General features: G+C 55.4%; 1 protein-coding gene and 1 long non-coding RNA gene across 2 annotated transcripts in view; one reads left to right on the top strand and one right to left on the bottom strand.

Annotated features, from left to right (window-relative positions):
• The window catches only part of ZNF469 (zinc finger protein 469), a 337,361-nt gene extending 319,961 nt beyond the window's left edge, over nt 1-17,400 (bottom strand). The window contains exon 1 of the mRNA XM_077986691.1: nt 17,135-17,400. The gene's annotated coding sequence lies outside the window, so the exon portion shown is untranslated. The remainder of the gene's footprint in view (nt 1-17,134) is intronic.
• On the top strand, nt 17,218-18,936 carry LOC106995116 (uncharacterized). Its single transcript, XR_001441869.2, has 2 exons — nt 17,218-17,492; nt 18,817-18,936. It is a non-coding gene; the product is annotated as an uncharacterized LOC106995116 (long non-coding RNA).
• The last annotated feature ends 4,124 nt before the right edge of the window (nt 18,937-23,060 follow it).

Genomic DNA, 23,060 nt, shown 5'->3' with positions numbered 1-23,060 from the left:
AATTTGCGGTAATTTTTTCTTCATTTTTTTCTTTTTGTAAAAAACTTTTATTTTTGAAATAATTATAGATGCACAGGAAATTGCAGAGAAAGGCCAAGAGAGCCGCACACATCTGTCCTGGCTGTCACGCATCCCCAGCCTCACATACCCCCAGCTCTCACACATCCCCGGCTCTCGCACATCCCCGGCTCTCACACGCCCCCGGCTCTCACATGTCCCCGGCTCTCACATGTCCCCAGCCCTCACGCGTCCCTGGCTCTCACTCCTACCCAACCACACCCTTCAGAGCATCAGGTGTGCCAACACAACAGCATGCCAGGCCATCAACCTGGCATGACCCACGGGGCCCGTTCAGATTCCCCCAGCTCTGCGTGCCCTGGTGTGTGTGTGTGTGTGTGCGCGCGCGCACACACTTCGGGCAAGGCCATTTTATCACACGTGTAGATTCGGGTAACTGCCGCCACCACCAAAGCACTAACGGTTCCCCTCATCACAGGCTGCCTCCAGCTGCCCCCCTGCGGCTCCTCCTCCCCCCACCCCCGTCCCCAGCCCTGGCAAACCACCGACATGTTTTCCGTCCCTGCTTTGATTATGCCGGTTACACAAACAGCATCATGGCATGTAGAGCCTCTTTGAGGTCGGCTTTTCCCACTCGGCAGAATTCTCTGGAGATGGTCCGAGTTGCTGTGTGCAGCTGGTCTGTTTGTTTTCACGGCTGAGTAGCGTTCCCCGGTGCGGCCCTGCGTGTGTCCACTGAAGGCGGCTTTCGTCGTCTCCACATTCTGCCTGTTACAAATACAGCTGCACAGTTTTTGGCATGAAGATATGTCTCCCTTCCTTTGGAATAAATGCCCCAAGAGTGTCATTGTGGGGTTGTGCGTTAGTTGGGTGTTTAGTTTTGGGTAAAACCGTCAAGCTGGTGTTTAGAGTGGCCATGCCATGTGCACTCCTGCCAGCAATGGAGGTCCAGGCCCTGTGCCTACACCACGGCATCACCGGTTCTGTGCTGGCCGCCCTGACGGGGGCGCGGCAATCCCTGCCTGTGGTCTCAGTGCATTTCCCGACGGCTGCGGGCGAGGGGCACCTGCCACGTCCTGATCCGCCGTCTGCATCCTCTTCAGTGAAGACCACCCCACGTCTTGCCCATGCTCATATCGGCTAGTTTTTTCACGGTTGAATTTTGAGAGTTCTCTACACAGTCTGGACCCCAGGGCTCTAGTCGGGCATGTGTGTGTGAATATTTTCTCCTGCTCTGCAGCTTCTCTTTCCATCCCCATCACAGAGCCTTTCCCAGAGCGCACACTTTCCACCTGAGATGGGGAGGCCACCCTGGATGACCACGTATCCTTACACAAGAGAGACGGGGGACGGGAGCAGTTTGCCTCCAAAGATGAAGAGGCCAGTGAGGACAGAGGCAGAGATGGGAGCGAAGCGGCCACAAGCCCAGGAATACCTGGAGTGCCCAGGAGCTGGGAGAGGCTGGAAGGGCCCAGAGTCCCCGGTGGGAGTACGGCTGGAAGGGCCCACCCCAGAGCCTCTGGAGGGAGTACGGCTCGGCTGGCCTCTTAATTTCCTTTCTGGCCTCCAGAACTAGAGCTAGGAAGTCCAGGAACGCACAGGGCCCCTGAAGCCACAGGACTCTGGCATTTTTCTCTCTCCACTCCACCATCCTGGACGGTGAGTATCTTTAGTGGAGCCCATGGCCATCCCAGATAAACCAGGGTCAACTCAGGAGGGGAAGGGGGAGAGGATGGAGTTGTGTACACCACACAAAGCTGACGTGAGCTGGAGGTGCACAGCGGTGACCCCGAGCTTCTCTGGAGGAGCAACCTTGGCTGATCAGCCAGGACACGTGAGTGTCACACACGTACTTGTCTTCCTAAAGCTTTTTATAATGTGTTTTTCTGATTATGAAAATAATATATATCTATTTTATATATATATAGATATAGATATCTACATATATATAATATATATTAATTATATTGATATATAATATATATATTTAATATATATTTAATATATCTAGATATATAGATATATATTATCTATAGACATATATCTAATATATATCTATATATCTAGATATATTTAATATATATTTATATCTAGATATATTTCTATAATATATAATAGATATATATCTATATCTATTATAGATAATAGATATATATCTATATCTATTATAGATAATAGATACATATCTATATTATAGATAATACATATCTATATATTATATATAGCTACATTTAATATATATTATATAGATAGATATATATTTAACATATATCTATTATATATAGATATATGTAGATAAATCAGAAACTATAGCAATGCATAAAATAATCCAGCCCCTTGAAAATAAACACAGTGGCTGTTTTTGGTGTGCTTCCTGCCACGTTTCCCCTTTGCACATTGAGGTTTGGTTTAAGTATTAATTAAATGGAATCACACCCTGAACGCACAGAGCCCAGCACAGAAGAGCAGGCGGCAGGGTTAAGACAGGCTGGGCAGGGGCGGAACCAGCTGCGTTTTCTCACAGAGCCACCGTTTGCTGCCCTGCGACCTGGAGGGTTGGTGGCTGTTTTTTAAGTCACCTCTGGGTTCTGTTTCCCCCACCCCAGAGGCATCATCTCCACCAGAGGCCACGGCAAGAGAATGGTGGCTGAAGTTTTTTACAGACTGATAAGACATTTTCCCCCAGCCTGTTTCCAGTGTCCACTTCCTCCCAAAGCAATGGCGCCCCAGAATTCTCAGTGTGGCGGCCACAAGGAGCCAGGCTTGCTGGGCTTGTAGGTGGAGAGGGGAGGCACCTCGTCCCCAACAACCCCTCTGACCTCCCTGCCCCTCTGTGGGCCCAGCAAGCAGGCTCACCACACACATGGCAGCCTCTAGGGGCCAGGCCCGCCCTCACCAGGCTGCAGAGAGGCTCAGACAGGGTCCCTGACGCCCAGGGCAACACTCCAGAAGCTGGAGGCGCAGAGGAGAAGGCAGCACGGGAACCACGGCGCCATCTACCCTGGCTCACGGGCTGGGAAGTCAGCTGGGCGCTGCGCGTTCCCTGATCTATTCTCCCCTGAGACCCCCGCAGTGTGGCCCCTGTCATTCCCCACCCTGGAGACCCCCACAGTGAGTGTGGTCCCTTTCGTTCTCCTCCGAGACCCCCGCAGTGAGTGAGTGTGGCCCTGATCATTCTCCCCATTCACAGGTGGGCAGACTTGGGCACAGTGAGGTGGAGGGACTTGCAAAGGCCATGAAGCTGTGGGTGGGGGGCAGGACTGGCTGTGGGGTGGGGGAGCCCCTTCCTTAACCACCCATGGTGCTCACCGGACATCATGGGACCACAGGACCTCCCATCGCACGGCCCACAGCCCTGCCCAGTGCAACCCTGACAGGAGCCGGGTGTCCCGTCCCACGGCACTCTCAGTGCAGCAAGAACTTTCCCCACACCTGGGAGTTCCTCCACGCTCTAGACCACATGGTGAACTTTTCAAAGCAAGAGGCTGCATGTGTCTCCGATCTCCCTGCAGCCTGCACCGGGGGGGTGTCAAACCAGCTGTGTCAGGGAAATTAAGCAGAAGGGATGCACATCCCACAGCCAGGGTCCTGCGCTGCCCATCCTGGAGGGGCCACTTGTAACCCATTTAAGACAGACCAGACGTGACCTACGACAGGCCCCTTGGCTGCGAGAGCCTTTGTGCTTTCATCACAGTCTACGGAGGTAACTGAGACCCAAAAAATGTGGCCTTGCCCATGCTTCCCTCGGGGAGGTAAACTGTTCCTCCCCGAGCCAGGCTTCAGCCACAGGTCCTCACGCCCTGCGTCCACAAGGCGGGATCCCTGCTCACCAGGCTGTCCTGCCACCAGACGTCAAAGCGCCAGAAGCCGTGAAAACTCACCAGCTGGAAAAGCCGCCCATTACCCACACACCTACAGTGAACTCACTTTCAACAAAGGTGCCAAGAATGTACATGGGGGAAAGGACAGTCTCTTCCGTAAATGGTGCTGGGAAGACTGGCTACGCGTCACAGAAGAGTGAAATGAGACCCCTAGCTCTCGCCACATGCAAACATCAAACCCAAATGGATTAAAGTCTGGAATCCAAGACCTCAAACTATGAAACTACTATAAGAAAACACTGGGGAAAATCTCCAGGACATTGGCCTGGGCAAACACTTCTCAAGCAATGCCCTCACGCACAGGCAACCAAGGCAAACACGGACAAGTGGGGCCACCCCGAGTTAAAAAGCTTCTGCACAGCAAAGGAAGCAAGCCAGAGTCAAGAGACAGCCCACAGAATGGGAGGAAAAAGGAATTCATAACCAGAACATATACCGAGCTCAAACAACTCTATAGGAAAGCGTCTAATCATCTGGTTAAAAATGGGCAAAAGATCTAAATAGACGTTTCTCAAAGGAGACACACAAATGGCAAACAGGCGTCTGAAAAGGAGCTCAACATCATTGATCATCAGAGAAGTGCCCATCAAAACTACCGTGAGCTATCATCTCACTCCAGTTAAAATGGCCTTTATCCAAAAAACAGACAGTCACAGATGCTGGCGAGGACGTGGGGAAAAGGGAGCCCTCATACCCCGTTGGTGGGAATGTAAATTAATACGGCCACTCTGGAGAACAGTTTGGCGGTTCCCCAAAAAGCTAAAAATTGAGCTACCATAGGATCCAGCAATCCCACTGCTGGGTATGGACCCAAAAGAAAGGAATCAGTCTATCAAAGAGATGCCTGCAGTCCTGTGTTTACTGAACTCCTGACCTCAAGGGATCCGCCCACCTCACCTCCCAAAGTGCTGGGACTTAGGTGTGAGCCTCTGCGCCCGGCCGGCATGCCTATGTTTACTGCAGCACTGTTCACAGTAGCAAGATTTGGAAGTAACCTAAGTGCCCATCAACAGACGAACAGATAAAGAAAATGTGGTACATACACGACGGAGAACTATTCAGCCACGAAAAACAACGAGATCCTGTCATTTGAACAACGCGGATGGAACTGGAGGTCATTATGTTAAGTGATATAATCAAGGGATGGAAAGAAAAACAACACGTTTTCACTTATTCGTGGGAGCTAAAACTCAAAACAATTGAAGTCACGGACATAGAGAGTGGAAGGAGGGTTACCCGAGGCTGGGAAGGGGAGTGGGGGCTCGGGGGGGGCGGCGGTGGTTAATGGGTACAAAAAAATAGAAAAAATAGAAGAAATGAATAAGACCTATTATTTGATAGTGCCACAGGGTGAGCACAGTCAACAATAATTTGATTGTACATTTTAAAATAACTAAAACAACTGGCTTGTTTGTAACAGAAAGGATAAATGCTTGAGGGGATGGAGACCCCATTCTCTCTGATGTGATTATTATGCATTGCATGCTTGTGTCAAAATCTCTCATGTACCCCGTGAACATATACCCACAAAAATGTCTTTAGAAAAACAGCCCATTGCAGACTGGCCACTGCGGGGAGAGGTTTTAGTTCAAAAGCCCTTCCTCACGCTGGCCGCTTCGAAAGTGGCGTCACAGCCCCGTTGCTGCAGGAAATGGTTTGACGTGGGGCGGTGCAGGAGGGGCCCTGACAGTGGGGTTTGGGAAGCCCTACCCGGCCCGGGTGCCTGGGGGCTGAAGAAAAGCAAGGGGCCTTCAACACTGACTGCAACCGGTCTGGGCCGCAGCGTCCTCATCTGTGAAGGGGGCTGGACCACAGGCTTCCTGAGCTTCCCTGCCACGGACACTGCGCCACGAAGGCCAGGGCTGCAGTTTCTAAGGTTTCCCAGCGCCTGTCCCGAGGCCCCACGGAGCTCAGCTGCAGACACGTGTCTCCAGCGCGGCTACGCCCGGCCGAGCTGCACCTGCTGCCCGGGGCCCCTCGTGGAAATCCTTCTGTTAGAGCCCACCAGCACCTGCCCAACCCGCACAGCACTCCCTGGGTCAGAGGCCATTTTTCTCCCCTCCCCACCTTCGATGGAAAAGGCGTTTTTTTGTCTAGAGAAGGCACTTTAAGACGAGCGGTTCTGAATGACCACGATTCTGACCTGCAGGACGGCAGTCCACGCTGGGAGGACATCTCTCTGACACGGTTCACGCCGAGGCAGACGGGCCTGGGGTCAGGAGGCTGCACCGGGGCTGCGGAAGCTACTCACGCCATGTGGATTCGGAGGAACAGGAGAGGGGCCTTGGGTGTTACGCACAGACCCTGTAAGCAAACTGAATTGGAGCGACCAGGCACTCGGTGACACCTGGGAGACCCAGCCCCTGCCAGAGAAGACGGACGGAGACCGTGGCAGGCCAGGCGGCAACCAGCTCAGTGCGGCGTGAGCCAGAGCGGGTTCTCCAAGTCCAAGCGGGCCGGGCCGGCAGCGGTACCACCTACAACTAGTCAGCAACGTGGAGCCTCAGGGCCCGCCCCAGGCTCCTGAATCACAAGCCCAGGAGGCGGCTTCCGGGGGTCTGAACTCGCCTTCCAGGGGGTTCTGATGGGTACTGGGGTGGGGCAGCCTCGGCCTGGGTGATTTCGGGAGAGCCAGTTGGACTTGTGACTCTGAAGCTGCTTCCAACTCTAAAGTGTCAATGATTTCACGCCTTTGTCTTCCTCAAAGTATTTGCATTCTATACGTGAGGAGTGAGGGGAAAAGCCGGCACGAATGGTGAGGCTCAGGCATTCCGGTGCTAGGTTCCGGGTGCTAGGCCTCAGCACGCCCCTGTTGAGCCTCCCCACAGAGCTGCTGGCATATGGCGCTGGCCTCCCCTGGACCAGGTGGTCTTGGGGAGCGGGGGCAAGAAGCTATGGTGCCTATGATGACCTACCCTCAGCAAACACACGTGTGGCCCCCAATACAGTGGGCAAGGCCCCGAAAGAGGGTGAGTGCCAGGAAAGGAGGCCAACACCCTACAGCGTCACCACCACCTGCTTTCAGGGAAGTCACGCCGTAGTGGCGACCCTGGAGCTGAGAGTTCTCTGGGGAAACAGAGGTGGGGAGAAGATCCTAGGACATCAGCAACTCAACCCCCAAAGATCCTCACCCCCAGAAGCCTCCGTCACCACGGTCTTGTGCAATGCGACGCCTGTTTCTTCAGGATGGAAAGAGCAATTGAATTCCAGGCAGCAACCCCAGAGCCCCGTCTTCTGCCTGCACCCGGGAGACGCTGGGTGTGGCCATAGAGTCTCAGTCCAGAATCGAGATGCGCTGCACCAGCAGCCAGAGCCAGATGTGCTGGCCCGCAGGAATGGCCAGGGCCACAGCGCGATGGTGCAGGGCTCACCGGAGGACGTCCTGTGGCATGGCTGCTGTGGTCCCGGATCCTGCCCATCTGCGGACGTCTCCATAAACACTCTTCAAATGCGGAACGCTCCGTGCTCCTGCGACCCCAGGACTGCACCGTGCCTCCGAGCCACCTGCAGTCTCTGGCTTTTTGGAGTCCAGAGCCCCCACCACTTCACGGGGAGGGGCACACGGGGTCCACGGTCTGCACGCCTCACGGGCTTTTGCTCCGGGGGCTGGCACTTACTGCTGCTGCTGCTGCTGACGCCACGGGGTTTGGAAATGCTCTGTGCACAGCCACGCAGGCTCCATCCCTACTCGAATTTCACAGATGAGGAGAGCAATGCGGGGGCCGAAAGCCACTGGTCCAAAGACCAGCGCCGGCACCAGACCCAGCACTGGGGAAATGCAGGCCTCAGGCTGTGATGCCCTACGTGCCCGTCTCAGGCCAGGAGAATCTGCTTTCCCCAGACACTGGAGGAGCCTCAGCGACGGCTGCCCCCGCCCCTGCCCACGTGGCCACACAGCAGCGTGCGGCCGCACTGTTCCCCCCTGGGCCTTTGTCATGGCCCCAATGGAGTGACACCTCCTCTCTGCACAATGTGCACCTCCGTCCCCACGTCCCCACAGACGTGCACCTCCGTCCCCGCATCCCCACAAACGTGCACCTCCGTCCCCACGTCCCCACAGACGTGCACCTCCGTCCCCGCGTCCCCACAGACGTGCACCTCCGTCCCCGCGTCCCCACAGACGTGCACCTCCGTCCCCGCGTCCCCACAGACGTGCACCTCCGTCCCCGCGTCCCCACAGACGTGCACCTCCGTCCCCGCGTCCCCACAGACGTGCACCTCCGTCCCCGCGTCCCCACAGATGTGCACCTCCGTCCCCGCGTCCCCACAGACGTGCACCTCCCTCCCCGCGTCCCCACAGACGTGCACCTCCGTCCCCACGTCCCCACAGACGTGCACCTCCGTCCCCACGTCCCCACAGTCTACTCTGCTTCCCATTCCCAACTCTGAGTGTAGGGATGTGGGGGCTGAAAGGTGAGACCCCCAAGCAGGAATGTCCCCGCCTTACTCCCCAAAATCTCTGAACGCGGCCCCATTTGGAAAAAGGGTCTCTGCAGATGTGATGAGTTCGTAGTCGAGAGGAGGATATCCTGGACTTAGGGTGGGCCGCTGAGTTGAGTCCTCGCAGAGGGAGATTGGAGGCACAGAACAGAGGAGGCTGCATGGAGACGGAGATAGAGACCGGGGAGACACGGCCACAGCCAAGAACACCAGGAGCCTCCCAGAAGCCTTCAGAGGCGGCGCGGCCCTGCGCATGCCCTGACTTCACACTCTCGGCCCCAAGGCCCTGACGAATACGCTGCTCTTTAAAGCTGTGGGTTCGCAGTGACTCATTCCAGCAGCCTCAGGACACTCAGACGCCAACCAGCCCAAAGTGCCTTGCCCTGCGGGCGTCAGGGCACAGTAAGGCCAGGAAAAGTCCAGGAGGCCCGTCTTTGCAGAGGAGCCCCGGGTGCCTGGCAGGCTTGGGATGAGACATACGAGTCTCAGGAACGTCGTTCTCCCAGTGAGTTTCCTTGAATCATAATCGAGCCGAAACCCCAAAGCTTCGCGTGTGGAGCCGCGTGACAACGGAGGGTGACGCTAAGTGCCCACGCACAGAGGCCCCTGCACACACATGCCTGTTTCTGTTCTTACTAACAGGTGTCATGCTCTCTTCATGCAGCTCAGGTTAAACAAGGAAGAACTGGAATTACCTTCCCCTCTTCACAGTGAGGCTCCATGAAGCCACTCAGGTGTGGATCACTGCACCCTACTCATTTTCCAAGCTTCCTCTGCCCGGCCTCTCCTGCCTTCCCCATCTCAGCCCAGCCTAGGTGGCACAGGAGGTGAGGCGCCCATTGCTCCGATGTAACTGACGCTGGGGGGATGGCCAGCCCAGGCTCCACAGCTCTGCCAGAACAGAGCCCAGCGAGTCTCCCACCACGGTGGCACGTGCCGGCGGGGACAGGAGAGGGAAAGCCCCAGAGCCGGGGTCTTTTCTGCCTCCTTCCCCCTGGCCAGCAGGCGCAGAGGTGGGCTGGGGGGTCTGCAGCCTCTTACCCACCAGAAGTGACTGTAGGCTGAGGATGGGCAACGGGAGGGCACTTCTCAAAGAAGGAAATGGCCTCATTTCTTCAAAGAGAAGGGGACAAAAATCTTGGAGAAAGTATTCTCTACCCTGCATCCACCTCCAAATGACATACAGATCACACGGAGGAGCTCAGACCCCGGGGTCAGCGAGGCCTGTGTGCAGGGCGTGGGAGGGTCCTTCAGTCCTCAGCCATCGCCAGGCTCCTGGGCTGCCGTGACGTCACAAACCGAGGGCCTTAAAACGCGGCGTGGAGGCCGGAGCCCATCGTGGGCCCTGTGGGGACAAAGCCAAGGGCTGCAGGGCTGTGTGCTACCGAGGGTAATTCCTGCCTCTGCAAAGTCTGCAGGTCAGCTGTGCCCTGACTTGTGGCCGCTTCCCTGTAATCTCTGCCTCCACCTCTGTGTCCCAGGGCCGTTGCCTCTGCGTGGGCCGAATCCTCCTCTGCCTCCTCCTTAAAAGGACCCTGCCATTATGTTGGGCCCAGCTGGATCATCTGGGAAGACCTAGCCTCGTGAACCTCAGCCACCAGCAGTGCTGTGCACGGCAGTGACATGGGCAGTTTCGGGTCCCCAGCCAGATCTCACCTCGAATTTAATCCCCATGATCCTCACGTGTGGAGGGAGAGCCCGGGGGCAGGTGACTGAATCACAGGGCAGTTCCTCCATGCTGTTCCCGTGGTAGTGAGCGAGTTCTCGTGAGAGCTGATGGTTTTAGGAGGCTCTCCCACCTTTGCTCGGCATTGCTCCCTCCTGCTGCCTTGTGAAGAAAGTCCTTGCTTCTTCTTTGCCTTCTGCCATGATTGTCAGTTTCCTGAGGCCTCCCCAGTCATGCTGAATTGTGAGTCAATTAAACCTCTTTCCTTTATAAATTACCCCGTCTCGGACAGTTCTTCCTAGCAGTGTGAAAATGGGCTAATCCAAGCCGGGCGCGGTGGCTCACACCTGTAATCCCAGCACTCTGGGAGGCCGAGGCGGGAGGATCACAAGGTCAGGAGATCAAGACCATCCTGGCTAACACGGTGAAACCCCATCTCTATGAAAAATACAAAAAATTAGCTGGGCATGGTGGCGGGCACCTGTAGTCCCAGCTACTCGGGAGGCTGAGGCAGGAGAATGGCATGAACTCAGGAAGTGGAGCTTGCAGTGAGCCGAGATCGTGCCACTGCACTCCAGCCTGGGCAACAGAGCAAAACTCCATCTCAAAAAAAAAAAAAAAAGAAAAAGAAAATGGGCTAATCCAGGCATCAAGCACAGGTTCTGGGGATCAGGGCATTTATTTAGGGGAGTCTTTTCCAGCTGGCCACAGTCAACTTGTCTGAAGCCTGGGACAGTCGTGGCACCTCCTGCACAGGCCTGAGAGGGCCGAGGCACAGAGACCCCCGCCCGCCTGCCAGCACGCCCCAAAGGCAGAACTCATGACCCTCGCTGCTGTTACTTGGTTATTACGATGGCTTTTCCCCCAGTGAGGCTGAGCCGGCCATGGTGAGGGCCCAGTTTCTGGGATCTAGAGGGGTCTGTTTCTACCGAAAATCACCCTGGAGAGGCTGGCGTTGCTGCTGCCCTCCCTGAAGGCAGTCAGTGGGATTCCCACCTGGGTGCGATGACTTCAACTAAATTCGCCTCCTGGCCTGTGTGGCAGTGTGAGGTGGTGGCTGAGCTGAGCTCCATCCCGTGGCATCCCAGGCTGGTGGCCAGCGGCATTGATGCCCAGAGTGCGGTGCCACCCCCACCCCAGCCTGCACCTGAATGCCGTCGCTGGGACCAAGAACAGCCATGGCCCACCCAGCCTGCCTTGGCTCCCGTGGTGCAGAATCAACAAGGAAGCATCTGTCAAGGCCACAGTGGGGGCTACTCCGGGTACAGTGTCGTAGGAAAGCCCCTGGTCGGCCCAGACCCGTGGACACAGGCAGCCTGCACCTTTCTGTGCACGTTTGCTGTCTGAATCGTTTTTTAAAGGGAAAAACCTAACCTTTCAAAAGAAACACATTAGGCAGGAGGCTGCAAAAATAAATAAGGTGACACCAAAAGGAAGTTCTAGAACACAAGAGTACACAGGGTCTCCTCTGCTAGACAGCCAATCTCATCTGCGGGAATTTATCGTACGGCCTTGCGGATGGAGAAAATTTCCTTCAGGAACCCCTGTGCCGAGCCCTGTAGGTAAATCACGAGCAGGGAGAGGTGGGTGCAGGAGCTGCACGGAGGAAGAGGAGGGGCCGTCACGGCCCTGCAATGCACTGACTCCAGGGAGTGGGGGCACGGGTGGAGGTGCCTGCTGGCGCCCAACCACACTGTCTCCCTCTGCAGGAACCCGGCTACCCAAGAAGGACACACGCTGTGCTGGGCCAGATGTTGCAGGTGTGGCAGAGCAATGGGGTCTGGTTTTTAAACCCTCCACTCTTCAGAGGTGGCTGACCTGAGAGGCAGCTCCTCCCAGACTCCCTGAAAGCAGCTTGCTGGGCCCACGCCAAGACCCAGTCGGCCTGCAGCTTGCAACTGTGATGGACCCTCCCGGGCCAGGCCAGCCAGGCCAGCCATCAACACACAAGGGGGTGTGAGCGCTTGCTTCCTGGGTGTGCCCACCCTGACTTCTGGAATCCAGGGACTTCTCCCACCCAACCAAATCTGTACCAGATGCCACTACGTGGCACATGTGCTGTTAACCCCCTACCCAGTCGTGGCAGACATCATCAATCAACCACCAAGCTCCCACCAGGGCTTCTGAGTCTTTACAACTTAGCACTCAGGCTTTCAGCTCTTTATCCATTCCTGATTATGCTTATTTACTAATCCTGCCTGGGGTCGCTGGGCTCACTGTGTCCCCCTGGGCCCTTTGAAAATACTGTATGTGGTCAAGCACGGTGGCTCACACCATAATCCCAGCACTTTGGGAGGCCGAGGCAGGTAGATTGCCTGAGGTCAGGAGTTCAAGACCAGCCTGGTCAACACAGTGAAACTCCATCACTATTAAAAATACAAAAATTAGCCAGGCTTGGTCACAGGCACCTGTAGTCCTAGCTACCTGGGAGACTGAGACAGGAGAATCACTTGAACCTGGGAGGCAGAGGTTGCAGTGAGCCAAGATTGTGCCACTGCACTCCAGCCTGGGCAACAAGAGCAAAACTCTGTCTCAAAAAAAAAAAAAAAAAAAAAGGAAAAAGAAAATGCTGTATGTGTTATAGAGGCCTTTATAGTGTTGAGGATCAAAATTCCTCTTTCCTTTTTTTGAGACAGGGTCTCACTGTGTTGCCCCGGTTGGAGTGCAGTGGCACCATCATAGCTCTCACTGCAGCCTTGACCTCCACAGCTCAAGTGTTCCTCCCGCCTCAGCTTCCCAACTAGCTGGGACTATACACATGTACCACCACACCTGGCTAATTTTTTTAAATTGTTTCTTGTAGAGATGGGGTCTCACTATGTTGCCCAGGCTGGTCTCAAACTCCTGGGCTCAAGTGATCCTCCTGCCTCGGCCTCTCAAAGTGCTGTGATTACAGGCATGAGCCACTGCTGTGCCTGGCCAAAATTCCCCCTAATACTCAAGTAGTGTCTTCTCCAGGAAAAAAATAACCAGAGGTCCACATACTGATAGTGAAACGCAGGCCCGAAGGAAGTCTAGCTGGAGGCCTCCAGGTGTAGGAGAAAGGGAGGGGTGGGGAGCACATTTTGTCCGGCTGTGGGGACAGGCAGAAAACGGGGTCACAGAAGGGTAGCGGCGTCCACACTGGCTGGAGCCAGTGAAGCTGAAGTTTCTAACCGTTCTTTAGGGATCTTCGTAGGCTCAGACAAGAACACCTGGGCTGTCATCTGGGGTGGTGCTGGCTACGTGGACGGGCCCCCAGAATGTGATGCTGAGCGAGGGAGACACTCCCAAAGGGCCACACGTTGTGTGACCTGCGCGTGGGACAGGACCAGAGCTGACGACTCCTGGATTGAAGCAGAGTGTGGCTGGCGGGGCCGGCGAGAGGCTGGGGGCTTCTGTCTGGGGTAATGAAAGTTTCTGAGTTGATAGGGGTCGTGGGTACACGTCTCTAAATGTTCTAAACGGAATTGCACTTTAACGGGTGAACGGTGTGGTACGTGAAGCGTATCTCAATAAATCCCTTGTGTTTTGTTGTTGTTGTTGTTGTTGTTTTTTAAGATAAGATACCATCTGGGAGGCAGATGACGTCCCCATCGGACAGTTCTGGTGCAGGCGAGGCCCGGAAGCTTCCTGGCCAGGTGGCCCCCAGCCAGTGTCTTAACCTCTCTGAGGTCCCATGTCTTCAGCCGAGAAAAGAGTTAAACACTGTTTGCCTTGCTGGGCTTTGGCAAGGAGTGAAAACCACCCTATTAACTACCTGGGGCAGAGCAGACGCAGCCAACTCCCGTTCCTCACACAGCAGCCCTGGCGACGGTCACACGCACTGCAGCTAAGAGTGACGAGCACACTGACCGTCCTCGTGCCACGGAGGATTATTCCACCGTCCCCACCCAGCCTCGGCGTCCCAAGGCTTCCGTGGGGTAAGAAGATGATCCGATTCACGCAGGAGAAATGCAAATAGGAACCCCCACTCTTCCGATACCCCCAGGGGTTAGGGAGGGGGGCTTCGGGGAGGACAAGGAGGGCAGGCCCCCAAACTTGAGCGGTGACAGCACCAGCCAGGAGCCCCAGCACCGGGTCTTCACGCTGGTCCCGTGGGGGGGTGGCTGGAAGCATTTCTGAGTTTCTGAGCCAAGGAGCACTGGGCAGCCCCAGCAGGTGGAGAGCTCAGGCCAGCTTGGTGTGAAGGACAGAGAGCAAAGCCTCCAGTGCCCAGCCTTTGAGATCTCATGGCCCATGGACTGCTGTGGGGACAAACAGGACCAAAGCCAAAAGGTGGCCAGGAAGCTCTGCGTCCCTGAGCCAGCACACTGGGCGAGAGGCCCTGCCAATGTTTTTAACCAAAAAGCCACTGACAGCCTCTGTCCTGTTCCTGCTCTACCCAGGGGAGGGGAGCGGGGGAGGGGCTGGGAGGGGCATCCACCAGAAACCAGCCACTGCAGTGGACGCACGAGGACAGCTGTAGCAACTGATGACGATCCCATTCTTGGTGCTGAAGAATCACATAACATTACCGTCGGGCACCACATAAAACACGAGAACAAAACTTCTATCCACATCTGAAGCGTTGGAGGAGAGCAATTCCTGTCCTTGAAGAGTCTTTGAACACTCTCATCTTGGGACACCCTTTCCAGAGAAACCAAAGCCATGAGCACACACATTCTGCCATGTGTCACCACAGAGGCTCCACAGACACAAGACCAAGGGGCCAGGTCCCGGTGGATGGAGGCAGGGAGGTGGCGATCAGGGGCCCCGCAGCAGACGCTTTGGTAGCAAGTGACATCTACCCCCATCTACCCCCACCTACCCCCATCTACCCCCACGTACCCCCGCCTATCCCACCTACCCCCACCTACCCCCACCTACCCCATCTACCCCCACCTACCCCCATCTACCCCCACCTACCCCCACCTACCCCCACCTACCCCCACCTACCCCCATCTACCACCACCTAACCCCGTCTACCCTCACCTACCCCCACCTACCCCCGCCTACCCCCATCTACCCCCGCCTACCCCATCTACCCCCGCCTACCCCATCTACCCCCATCTACTGCCACCTACCCCCACCTACCCCCACTTACCCCCACCTACCCCCACCTACCCCATCTACCCCCACCTACCCCCACCTACCCCCACCTACCCCCACCTGCCCCCACCTACCCCATCTACCCCCACCTACCCCCATCTACCCCCACCTACCCCACCTACCCCATCTACCCCCACCTACCCCCACCTACCCTCACCTACCCCCACCTACCCTCGCCTACCCCCATCTACCCCCGCCTACCCCATCTACCCCCGCCTACCCCATCTACCCCCATCTACTGCCACCTACCCCCACCTACCCCCACTTACCCCCACCTACCCCCACCTACCCTATCTACCCCCACCTACCCCCACCTGCCCCCACCTACCCCCACCTACCCCTATCTACCCCCACCTACCCCCACCTACCCCCATCTATCCCAGGGAGGGTTCCTCCTCTTTCACAGCCCAATCCAAGTACTGGGTCTGCAAAGAAACTCTCCTTGAAGTCAGGAAGGACTAAGAGGGCCGTCGGTACCTTGTGATTTAGCCCCTGGACTGCTGTGAGGACAGATGGGACCAAAGCCAAAGGGTGGCCAGGAAGCTCTGCGTCCCTAAGCCACCACACGGGGCGAGAGGCCCTGCCCATGTTCTTTTGTTTGTTTTTGTTTGTTTTGTTTTGTTTTTTGAGACAAAGTCTCACTCTTGGAGTGCAATCCCAGCTCACTGCAACCTCCACCTCCCGGGTTCAAGTGATTCTCCTGCCTCAGTCTCCCGAGTAGCTGGGATTACAGGCGCCTGCCACCACACCCAGCTAATTTTTGTGTTTTTTAGTAGAGATGGGGTTTCACCACGTTGGCCAGGCTGCTCTACGAACTCCTGACCTCAGGTGATCCACCTGCCTCGGCCTCCCAAAGTGCTGGGATTACAGGCGTGAGCTACCACACCTGGCCGAGGCCCTGTTTTTAACTAAAAAGCCACCGACGCCCTCTGTCCTGTTCCTGCTCAGGACACTGGAAGGCGCGACAAATCACCATCACATGGGAATTCCACACCAATATCTTAGATCACACCGGATTTCTGCACAAAGCGTAAGGACACTGGGCGGGGGGCAGGGGGCAGGGGGGAAGTCACTGCTGAGGCCGGCCTTTTGCTAAACTCAGCCATTTTTCTTCCCTGTTCTGTCGCTTAAGTCCCCTCCTGCAGTTTACAATCCCGACCTGCCACCCTCACCAGGATCACGACGGAGCCAAGACGCACCGGCGGCCGACCTCCCGGTGTGACGGCTTTCTGGTTATGTCTGCACGTCCTGGAGGAGCCTTCTAAAGGAGTTTCAGGAAGTTTATGTTTGGAAGCCGCGATTATCACTTTCGTTCATGGCCCAGCTTTGTAATGGGAAGCAGACGCCTCACAGAAGTGCCAGGAAGGGGGTCTGCTTTGAAACGTGTTCGAATAAAAGGATTGAGAAGAGCCTAGTGCTTACAAATATCATAAAGACACTTCATTATTGACGGTGCCTGCCTCACATTCACTGTGGACTTGCAAGCCCCAAACTCATCCTGCCCCTGGATGGCCGGGGCACCCAGCCCTTCCGCCTCCACACTTTGTTTTTCTTTCCTTAAAAAAAAAAAAAAAAAGCTGTAATGAGATGCACAATTAACAACATGTTTAGCTAATTGAGTCTGTCCACGGCATATCCCAACCCGGGCGCTGAGAGGTAAGTCTGTCACCTGAAGCGTGCCACAAAAAGGAGAAAAGGCAAAGTCAGCAGCTAATAGAAATCGTGACTTGGGGAGGACGCCCCTACCCACGTCAGATCAAAGACACAGACAGACTCTTCCCACCAAATGAATTCGCCTCTGAGCTCTTGGCATTGGGTTCAGCACTCTCTATTATCAACTGGAAAGCAAAATGCTTTGTTTTGCCTGAAAGACGTTCCCAGATGGCACATTCCCCTGCGTGCACCCCCTCGGTTGCGAGTCTGAAGGCATCGTGATCAACACCATGGTCAATCCAGATGGCCCAATCGCATCGAATCCGGCCTGCGTGAAAACACTTCATTTCTGACCTCCTTGACACCAGCGCCCAGAGCCGCCCCAGACGCCGCACACTGCACTTACCCTGGAGCGAGCGGGCGTGTCTGCCGGCGCTCATCCCCTGTGGCGTGTGGCTGCAGAGGGACAGCTGCCCCGTGTCCGGCTCCACGCCCCAGGTGCCCGCAGCGGCAGCAGTGCGTTGGGGCTGTGTCTCCGAGCACTGGCTGGCTCTGGGCTGGGAAGTTTCAAGCATTCCCTTCTCCCCCTTCACACACTTAACCCTACCTTGTCTGGTCAAGAGGGATCCAGACAAAATCAACCTTCTGCATCAAGAGCTGCGTCCGGCTGCCTCAGAGGCACAGAGTCTGTTCCCGGCCCCACCTGGCTTTCACCATAAACTAGAACGAGCGGCCAAGGCCCAGGACGCTGCAGCTTTGCAAGGGTGAGCGGCTTTTTCCTAACCCACTGGGCTTTTTTCCTTCCAGGCAGCAGAGGGGTGCACCTGCTCCAAGGAATTTGGGATGTCCAGCCCTCTGGTCTCTGTGGGGGTCACCCTCGGTGGGGGCTTCCCCTAGAGAGTTTAACACTCAGACCCCACTCCAGGCTCAGCAAGGGGCACTGGTTGGGGGGATTCCAGCCCACTCCTCAATTCTCTGTGGGGACCCTCGGCCAGCCTTGGTGCTTTCAGAGCTCTGGTTTCCTCGTTCGTAGGAGATAAACAGCACCCAAAACTGAGCTGCCGCCACTGAGGCAGGCTACTGCCAGGCGGAGTGCAGGTGCATCAGTGACCCTGCCTTCCCCTGAGCCCCGCGTCGACGTTCCATTCACTTAAGGCGTCCTGGCTCTCATGAGCTTCCAGGGAAACCGAGTCACAGGAATTTAATCATGGCCAAAATTTAGCCCATAAATTGCTATTGAGCGGCTTCACGCCGGATGGGGAGATGTGAGGGCGGGCGCAGGAGGAGGCGTGGCCACGTGCCCCGAGGGCAGCAGCACACCTTGCGTTCTCAGTTAGGTCTGGACGGCAGATTTGCAGTGCCTTTTCCCACCTTCTACTTTCCTGTATTTTTGAAGTTTGCTACAATGAGCATACATTGCCTTTATAATGAGAAAACAGACATTTAAAAAATGTTTCAGAAGCCCATCCTGACCGCCCCCTCATTTTCCCCAGACCCGCTTCCTTGGAAAGACCCTTCCATTGCTTACACACTGCTGTTTTCACACTCGCCTTCCGACGGGCACCTCCCGCGGCCCGCGTGCCCCAGTTTCACACTCGCCTTCCGACGGGCACCTCCCGCGGCCCGCGTGCCCCAGTTTCACACTCGCCTTCCGACGGGCACCTCCCGCGGCCCGCGTGCCCCAGTTTCACACTCGCCTTTCGACAGGCACCTCCCACAGCCCGAGCGCCCCAGTTTCACACTCACCTTCTGACTGGCACCTCCCACGGCCCGAGTGCCCCAGCAGCTCCCTTTGCTCCCCTGAAGCAGGTGTGGCCAGTGAGGCTCCGGGAGGGAGATGTGCCCGTCCTTATGGGGCCTCCGGCCTGCGTTCCCCGCGCCTACACAAAAACTGACTCTCTCTTCCAGGAAGCTTCTAGAAAGGGCCCCAGCACTGTGGTCAGAACACAGAGTCCCAGCACACTGGTTGGTGCACCCTCAGCCGCCCCTAAGTGAGGGGTCTGGCAGGGTCCACCTGGGTGACGCCCTCCTCCTTCAAAGCCCCAGGCTGCCGGGGCACCATCCCATTCTTTTGGGGACTTCGTACAGGTCGTTGACTCCAGGAGGGCAGGAACAGCACCCGATTGGGAGTCTGCAAGTGTGTGGGGTATGACATTCATCTCACATGCACAGAGCACACCATGAGTAAAGAATTCTCATCCTCTGGTATTTCTCTTCCTGTTTTTTAAATTAAGGTGAAACTCACTGCACATAAAATTAAGGTTTTAAACTATGACACAGTAGGTGGCATGAGGCGCATGCTGTACTATGCCTTCCGTTTACTTCCAAAGTCTTTTCATCATCCCCAAAGACCACCTAATGACTGCCCATCCCCGCTAGCTCCGGACAACCACCCATGGGCCCCTGACTGCTCTGCCATGTCACAGGGATGCAGCTGGCCACATGTGGCCCTCGCCTCTGGCTTCTTCCACTTCCATGACATTCTCCAGGCTGGCCCACACTGCAGCATGGATGAGGCCCTCACTCCTCTGTGGCTGAGTCTTACTCCTCGGTGGGGAGGCACCTCATGTTAGGTAAGCAGGCATCAGTCCATCCAAGGACATCTGGGTTGACTCCACCTTTTGGCCATTGGGGGAACTCTAGAGATAGAAGTGCCATTTTCACCCCAACCCACGGTGCTCCCTCTGAAGTCTGAGTTGGAACCACCTACCTCTCAACGGGTCCAGATGGCCCTATTCCTCCAGCATTTCCTAGAACGTGCCTGGCGCACATTGTCACCTGGTCTCAATCCCATGGAGGGACCCTGGAGTTGCTTCTAATCATTGTTCAATGTCTACCCTCTCTGTGCATGGCTCAGGAAGAAGGTGGGGTGGGGAAGAGAGATCTCTGAGTGATCAGGTTGTCTTGGGGCTCCGGACGCTGCTCCCAGTGTTGGTCAACGTTGGTGGATTCCAAGTTCTAGAGCCTCTGTCGGCTCAGATGAAATATCTGAAGCTGGCACAAATGCAGCCATCCTCAGGTGGGGCCTCATCACGCTCAGGAAATCCCGGGCATCTCTGGGTAGCAGGAAGCTGGGCAGGTCCATCACCCTCAGGAAAGCCAGGGCATCTAGCCAGGAGCTAGACAGCATCACCCTCAGGAAAGCTGGGGGGTCTGGGCAGCAGGGAACTGGGTGGGTCCATCACTCTCAGGAAAGTCAGGGGGTCTGGGCAGCAGGGAGCTGGGCGGGTCCCATCACCCTTGGGAAAGCCGGGGCATCTTTGGGCAGCAGGGAACTGGGTGGGTCCATCACCCTCAGGAAAGCCAGGGGGTCTTTGGGCAGCAGGGAGAGTCCCCCGTCATCCTGTGGGCATCCTGTGGACATCTGTCATTTGTGTAGAAGCCTTGACATAAGATAGAAGCAACATTTCCTAGAAGTTTCTTACAAACTTAAACCAAGGACAGAGGGTCCTAGAGGAATTGAGGGCTTTGCTGTCCACTTTAAGTGGAGGGAATTCTTTTTCATTCCTTTATCGTCACTAAAGGTTGGATTTCAGAGCAAGTACTCAAGCACGTGGAGGAAGATGAGGGAGGGAAGATGGGAGGAGGGTGAGGAAATGTGGGCATCTGGTTCCCTGGCTGCACACTCAGGGGACCCTGGGGGACCACCTGCTTAACAGGCAGATGCCTCTGTGTGTTGCCGTCAAGTGAGGTTGTGGCTGAGCCCGGTTAACACTCGGGGCGCCCATGCACGGCTGGAGCCTGCACAGTCTCTTGGTGACAGCAGTGACCACATGGCGTCCTCCTGCAGGGACCATGTGACTGGCTTTTATTCTCTCTATCCTTGGGTGGAAAGAGGAGGAAGAAGCGATGAGTCCTGGCCTTCTACTTTCGAGTAGGTCAGAAATGTTTTCATAAGATAAAAGTTACAACTGAAAGAAACAGCAGGTCTGGGCGTAAAAACCCTGTGTTTTCAGCCTCGAGTGTGTGTGGGAAAGCGGGAGCTCAGGGTGTCTCTCCTGGGGGTCATGAAGCAGGAAGAAAGGGCTGTGGGGCCAACGCCAGCTCCACTTTACATCCGGGTGCTGGGGCTGCCACAGCAAAGTGCCACAAACTGGGGGGTCCATGTGACAGAAATTCGCCCTCTCCCTCACTGGAGGCCAAGTCTTAGATCCAGTTGTTCCAGGGCTGTGCACCCTCTGAGGGCCCCAGGGAGGCCCCTTCCTGCCTCCTCCAGCTTCCAGCAGCTCCCAGGGTGGGGTGGGGTGGGCAGCCACATGTTCAGAGCTCCCAGGTGTCTCCAGGGCTCCGCCAAGGCTGACACCCTGGTTGGCACTAGGACTCTGATTAGGATTTCGGACAAAGCATTTCCTCCACGGGCAGAAACAGAGCACACCCCTGGGTAACAGCACGCCCAAACTTTTAGAATAGTCACCAGTCAAACACTGGCTGTCCAAGTGAGAATCAGTGAGATTGCAAAGTGGTTGTCCTTAGTGAGGGTGTCAGATGGCCTGGTGTGTTTAAGTAACCAAAAGCAAGTCCTTCTGATACCTTGCATGTTGGAGGGGGTATTCCAGTGCTGGTTAGAATTAAAACCCAAAGCAGGTCATTGATTCTGATGGGAGTGCCCTGGCCCCAGGATCATTAAGAAGGGTTTCAGGGAGGAAAAACAGATGATGTTGTCTGTCCCTGGTCCAAATTCATGGTGCATCCCCACTTTCACAGGAATTCCATGCAGGTCTTTTATATGCTGCTATATTTTATATCTGTTGCTGTGCTGCTACACACTCCAAAACTTAATGGCTTAGAGAGCAAAAAATCACTTTTTATCTCTCACAGACTATTAGCCAAGAAGGTGGGAAGTGCTCAGCAGGGTGGTTTTCCTCAGGGTCTCTCATGTGGTTTTATGTCAGCCAGGGCTGCATCACCTGAAGGCTCGACTGGGGCTGGTGGCTCCCTCACGAGGCAGGTGGGCTGGCACTGGCTGTTGGCTGAGGGCCCCAGTTACTCTCTGGGGCCTGCCTGAGTGTCCTCACTGCATGGTGTCTGGCTTCTTCTAGAGTGAGTGAGCCAACAGGCCAAGTGGAGGCTGCAATGCCATTATAATCCAGCCTCAAGGGGAAGTCACACGTTGACCACCACCGTACTCTATGCTGACCACATAGACCAGCCCTGCTGTGTGGGAGGGGAGCACACATAGACAAATACGGGAGTTGGGGGGTCACTGGGGCCATCTGGGAGGCTTGCCACCATCACCCGTCCTGTTCCCTAAATGACCTGCATCCCCAGGTTTCCTATTCTCAGCATTGTGTGCCACCTTGAGGGGCTGGGAATGAGAAAAAGTATTGTTTTCAGACAGAAAGCATCTCTTTTATATTTAACAGCCCTTCCTTTAGTTTATCTCTTCCCTCTCTTACTTTATTTAAAAGTAGCAAGAGGCCAGGTGTAGTGGCTTATGCCTGTAATCCCAACACTTTGGGAGGCTGAGGCAGGTGGATCGCTTGAACCCAGAAGTTTGAGACCAGCCTGGGCAACATGGCAAAACCCCATCTCTATTTTATAATATTACTGTTTTTAAAAAATGAATAAATAGAATAAAATAAAGTGCAAAATACGCTACCCTCAGTGCCCTCCTTACAAAGCTTGCTAGCTTGATCATTCAGCTTGTTGGGCCACTTTCCACATTACTGCAGGCCATGGTCTTGCTGATAGAATAAGAGTGCCTATTTCTGGTGGGGTTTGACTGAGCATTCTTGCCTGAAGTCTCCTGAAGCTGTAGTCTTGCATCAGCTAGAGTTGCAGCTCATTTGAAGGCCTGACTGTGGCTGGAGGAGCCACTTCCCAGGTCACTTCATCACACACTGGCCAGTGGTGCTGCTGGCCAGAACTCAGTTCTCTCCAAATGGACCCTGCCACAAGGCCACTTGAATATACAGCATGGTGGCTGGCTCCCCTCAGAGTGGATGACCTGAGAGACCAAGACAGAAGCTGTGGTGCCTCGTACAGCTCAGTCACAGAAGTCACACACTGTCAGCTCTGCCATGTTCCATGGGTCACATGCATCAGCCCTGAGTCAATGTAGGAAGATGATAAACCCCAGTAGGTATGGGTCAGTGGGTTCATCTTGGAGGCCACAGAGCTGTCCCAGCGCTGTCCCAGAGGGGGATTCAGTGACAGGGCCAAAGGGATTCCAATGACTCAACCCGAGGATGACCAGATTAGACAGGACTGATCAGGCTAAGATGATGAAAGGCCGACTGACATGACACATGGGACAGGCCCCGGGCCAGAGTCCCTGGATTGAAGTCTCCACCCCAGCACTTCCCACCTGGGGTTTGGGCTTCATCCATCGG

Source organism: Macaca mulatta, chromosome 20 (genome assembly GCF_049350105.2).
Source record: "Macaca mulatta isolate MMU2019108-1 chromosome 20, T2T-MMU8v2.0, whole genome shotgun sequence".
Lineage (NCBI taxonomy): Eukaryota > Metazoa > Chordata > Mammalia > Primates > Cercopithecidae > Macaca > Macaca mulatta.
Note: the sequence above shows the minus strand (reverse complement) of the source record. Positions and strands in the feature narration are given on the sequence as shown.